The sequence below is a fragment of the Pinus tabuliformis genome, chromosome 5_2, assembly GCF_031772625.1.
Source record: "Pinus tabuliformis cultivar Carrire ecotype Pingquan chromosome 5_2, CPIR1, whole genome shotgun sequence".
Lineage (NCBI taxonomy): Eukaryota > Viridiplantae > Streptophyta > Pinopsida > Pinales > Pinaceae > Pinus > Pinus tabuliformis.
The window spans coordinates 515,636,721-515,642,720 of record NC_142306.1 but is presented as its reverse complement, the minus strand read 5'-3'; positions in this window follow the sequence as shown (position 1 = coordinate 515,642,720).

Sequence of the window (6,000 nt, the reverse complement as noted above, 5' to 3'; positions counted from 1 at the left end):
AGCTAAAGTGATGCTCCTAGTTGGAAAATGCTTCTGGGAAATATTTTTTTTTCCTCCCAACCTTGAACTAACCTGCTCTCATTTCCCCCAAGCAAAGAAATTTTTCCTGGAATTAACAACCCCTTCATGATTCCCATCATGTATTATATACATTGATCCTCAACAAATGTTTCCTTTGCAGCGTCCTACCTTTTAGGGTTCTGCTTATCCTTTAGCCTAGGCTATTTTTTTCTTTTTTCTTTAAAATATGTTTTTCTCTCCCGTAAAGTGATGCTCCTAGCTGGAAAATGCTTCTGGAAAATAATTTTTTTTTCCTCCCAACCTTGAACTAATCTGCTCTCGTTTCCACCAAGCAGAGAAATTTTTCCTGGAATCAACAACCTCTTCATGATTCCCATCATGTATTATATACATTGATCCTCAACAAATGTTTCCTTTGCAGCGTCCTACCTTTCAGGGTTCTGCTTATCCTTTAGCCTAGGCTATTTTTTTTCTTTTTTCTTTAAAATATGTTTTTCTCTCCCATAGATCTTTTCCCTCGGTGTTTATCTTCAACTAAGTGTTTCTCTTTTTCTTAAAAAAAAGGACTTCATGATAATTTGAATATTTTTCAGATTTGGCAAGATTCAGACTCTAATACACATCTCTTCCAACATTTTCCATCTTTATCTCCTAATTTTATTTATTCAAAATATCATTTCCAACACCTTGTTTTTTATGTGACTTACTGGCCATATACTAAAATAGTCTAACAATAAACAATAAAGAAGGTATTTACATAACATCATAGGGGTGTTATAAAAGTGGTCAGATCACATTGATTGCCTAAAATCATTATTTCTAATAGAGATACTAAATATGTAGGTGATTTTTGGAGAACTTTATGGACTAATTTTGGAAGCAATCTCTAATTTTGTTTATCATACCCACCACATCGCAACAAATAAATATAAGTGGAGAAAATAACTGTAGAAAACATATTAAATTTTAGTAATTAAACATCCCTAGTAGTGAGATCAAGTACTTCCAGAAGCTAAACTTGCCTATAATGATTCACTTAATAAAAACAAAACCCTTATCCTATTATGTATCATGTATAGTATGTATCTAAGATGGGTGTATAAGTGGAGGAATTTGGGAATGCATGAAACAAGAAGTGCATATGGTGAGCATTTTGCAATAGCATATTATATGGGAAGGTCAGGTAGTATGTTAGAAAAGTAATAGTAGTTAGAAAATAAAATGGAATACTTAAAGAAAAAGGAGTTTAATTTTAACACGAGAAGGTTAAGTAGTATGTTAGAAAGGTAGCAGCAATTGGAAAATAAAAGGGAATACTTAAAGAAAAAGAGTTTAATTTTAACATTGATCTTTTATATTAGAATGCCTAAGAAAAAAGAGCTTCAAGGGAGAATACAATAAATTGAAATTTGAAAAAATAGTACCGTGCAAAGTGTTGAGAAAGTTTTCTTCCAATGCTTATGGAAAGCAAAGCTTCCACACAAAATTGGAATCTCTCATAATTTTAATGTTTTATTTTGTATCTTTAAAATACAATATAACATATGATCAAATTTCAGTCTCGATCATTTATTGGTCAAAAGAAAAGGCATCTGGAGTTGCAGAATCCAAGATATTAGAGCATATGTATCTGACATTGACGAAAAACTTGATTTTAAAGGCATTCTCAATCTCCGTAGACACAAAATGCGAGCTCCGCTTCTAAGTGCCACCTCAGCATTCCACTTCTGTGAAAAGGCGCACCTCCAGCCACGATAAATCGAGCTTCTCAAAACTAAAGGGACTTGAATTTTAATAAAAGTAAAGCGCCCATTCCAATAGGGCGGACATCCAATCTCCCTAACGAACACATTCAGATTTCTTAAAAAAAACCATTGTATCTCGATTATGGTGCATCTAGATTAGCCCTGTGGAGAAAAAGCCATTTATAAGAAAATTCTCATATTTCTAAAAGTTTTCGATTTCCATTGATTGATGAGAGAGATCATTGGATTGATCTACCTATTGATGGTTGGAAAATTGCATGGGTTTTGACACCGTTCAGAAAAAATAAATTTGAGCGTAACCACCGATTTACATCAACTTGTTAAGCTGATATATTGTTATAATGACTTTAAATTTTAATATTAACTAACACTGTTTCATGAAAATATTATAATTTACTCTGAAATTTTAATATTAACTAACACTGTTTTATGAAAAATTTATAATTTACTGTGGTTACCATTTTCAAAATACATATAAATTAATTTAGAATGAAAATAATATTAACTTGAGTTATTTACATATAATAATGAATGAGTTTCCTTAATTTATTATATATGTATACACGTGTGAGAGAGATATTAATATATATTATTATGATCCAATTTTAAGGTCACAGTCAAGCTGGCCACGTTTGTGGGACAAGGGACCCACTTTTGCGACTACGAAGTCTACGGAGGCATGCATACTCTACCCCCTCTGGATTTGAACTTTTGACCTCTTAGGAGGAAACACATGCTCTTAACCATTAGGCCCACTCAAGCTGTATAGTTTGAATGATATATATATATATATATATATATATATATATATATATATATATATATAAATGGAATGAGTCTAATGGTTAAAAATATGTGTTTCCTCCAAGGAAGTTACAAGTTTAAATACAAAAATGTAAAGTATTTACACCTCCATAAACTTTAGTTAGTCAAATAAAAATGGGTTCTTTATTTTATAAATAACAAAATCTCATGCACCAATTTAGTGTTTAACTTGTCAATAACCTTAAACATATATTATTAATATTATAATTATATTTATTTTTTAATTAAAAATTAACTTAAATTTTTATACTAATTTTGAGTATAACCTAAAATTACTAATCAACATATAAAGTGTGTGGTAATGTGGAAGGTGTAGGCTACCAACTAATCATTCACTGGCAATTTGGACTCGACCACATTCCAGTAAGGCATTGTTTGACCATGGGAGTGTTTTAATCATTTTTTTGATGGTAGAAATGGATTCAATACCATGGCAAGTAAGGAATTGTTCGACCATGGGAGTATTTTAATCATTTTTTTTATGGTAGAAATGGATTCAACACCATCAAAAACCACAGGCAGCTAAAATCCTGAAGATTGATATTTGTAACCTAGATTTCTAAAACAAATTACCGCAGCTGGAATTTCCATTGCTTTCCAGGCAAAAATGTCTCATGCTTAAAATAAGATGCATCCTTTGCTTCATCCTCGTACTTGGGGAAATGTTTACTTGTTTATTTTGAATTCTTGGTTTGACTATATCAACATGGTGTTAGGTTCACTTGGAAGTTCGTTAGGTTGGAAACACGAATAGAATATGGGAAATTTTATTTGTTGGTAATGATAAATATTAGATATTTATATATTCTAAATATGCGTCAATCTATAATAAGTATACACTTATTTAATAATTTATTTCATTATCACTAAAACTAAATCAAATTATTAAAACTAGTTAAATTATTATTTTTTGGTTGTCAAGTGGTATGTGTCTTTGACATATGACAACACGGTTGAGAATTCGTGACCCAAGGGCAACTAAGCAGTCAAAATCACCAAGACATCACACTCCATGGTTGAGAAGTAGCGACCCGAGGGCATCTAAGCCGTCAAAATTAAAAAAGAAGCATCACACTCATCTTGGTGTGACCCAAGGGCATATAAGTCGTCAAAATCACCAATGCACCACACTCATCATGGGACACACCAACCCTTAACATGACTAGATTTTTGTCCATGGAGTTTCAAAGTGGTGGCCTTCCCCTCACAGAGTGACTTAGCAAGTCACCCCGTCAGTGTCTCTTTCACTTCCCATGGACTAAAAATTAATTAAATTATAAATATATTTTAAATCATCATCATCATCATCATTATTATTATTATTTTAATGATAAAATAAATTAATTTATAAGTCAAATATATATACATTCAAGGAAACTATAGCCAGATTTTTAATCATAAAGATTCATTCTCACTTTCTTAATCTATAAGTATGCTTTCTTACAATACCATGGACCAATACTATGGCTTATCAATAACACATTCTCAAAAAATCATAGCACATTTCATATTGTACTTGTTCACATGACATTTTTTTTTAATTAATCATATTTCATTGGAAAAAATACATAACTACTTTGGAGATCAATGTGAACCTTTGATTAATAAATATTGCTAAAAATATTTTAGAATATTACATGAAAATTAGATCTTTACAACCCACCTAATAATTATGATAATTTAATTAAAATTTTGTGATACTTATTCAAAAACATATATGTGTTTTAATAAAAAACTCATATACATCATTATTTTTTATTATTAATAAATTAAATTAAAAAAATAAAATAATTACGTCATAGTGTATACTTTTGCTTTTGATTTTCCTCTCTAGAAACCAAATCAGAAGTATAATACCATTTCTAGAGTATTAAAAGTAAGTCTAAGATGCCAAAAATTAACACTTTGTAACAATTATTTGCAATTCTATTGAACCTGCACTAAAGTTAGCAAATCTATAAGCATATTTATCTATTTCACGAATCCACTTGCATGAGTAGAGATGGGGATTATCATCCTTTTTCACTACTATGAAACTACTAAAAAATTACATGTTTTCTAACTTTTTGGAAAATTTTGGAAGTATTATCCATTTTGTCTATTTTTTGTTGTAATGCATTTACGTAGATAAGAGTCGCTTTATGGGATTCATTCTTTCCTACCAATGCCTTTTCTATTATAATTTTTAATTGCAGATATATATTGTTGTTTCCATCTACTATAGTGTTGGATTGAGGGGACTTGACTGAGGTTCAATGTAAATTAGCCAAATAAATCCCTACACTACAGGCCTTTTCGGCATCAGTTCACGGAACGCGGAACGAAGTCTCACCCAAAGTAGTATGGGGGACGCTGGAACCAAGTTTCTACACCTTGAGATAGTTGTGATGTCATTTTATTCCTTCTATTCATGCCTTCGTGCAGGTCACTTAGTTCTAGGGCTCTTTCTTTCTAACCCCTTTTTCCTCCCTTCGGTACGTCTGCAAAAGGATACAGTTGGCCTTCGCGTAGCTCTAACCTTCAATTCAGATACTTTTGCACTACTAAAGTAGCATATTGCACAGATTGTCTAGTTATCTTAAGAATCTTACTTATCTTATTAGATATTCACAGTTAGCACCACGTAAACATATATTCTTATTTGCGTTCAGTTATCCAACTTCTCTTTATTGATATCTTCCAAGTGATTATAGACTTTATCCACCCTGTGCACATAGTTGTAGGGGTCTGCGCACTCAGCTGCGGACTTCCAGCCTAGGCCTCTGTGCACTCAGCTATAGAGCCTCTACCTACACTACAACTCGAAACTTAGACTTTTCATTTCAGAGCTATGACTCTTCTACCCTATATGTCCCTCAAACTACTTAGAGCTTAGCTCTTTTTATACAATCCCATGGTCTGCGGACCATGGGTAGATCTTTTACAACTGTGTTTAGTTTACAAAACTAAGGGCGAAAAACCCTTTATGACTTATGGCACCTTCGCGCTCTGCAACCACAAAATGTGGAGTCTTTACAAGTTTATTACAAAATTTGACCAAAACATGGGCTTTTAGCCCCAAAACTATCCTTGGTGGATCCCGCTCCCAATAGGCCCCCAACACAATCATCGTGAATCGCCCTCAAGTCACTCCGTAGGCACGAATATCTTTGGGCGAAGCCCCTCCAGCTCGACTCGTATGACCGCAGCCTCAGCAATCCACTATGCAGCCACTAGCTTTGCATCTTCCATTGTGTGCTCAGTCACTGCTCCTGCGCTGTCAGCCTGAAGCTTTTGCTGCATCACTTGCAGAGTTGCAAGCTTTCCTTCGAAAGATCCTGTCACTGTGTAAGCCTCATCCAGCCATGGCTTTAGTCTTGCCTTCAGCATTGGCTCCTTCTGCAGTGTT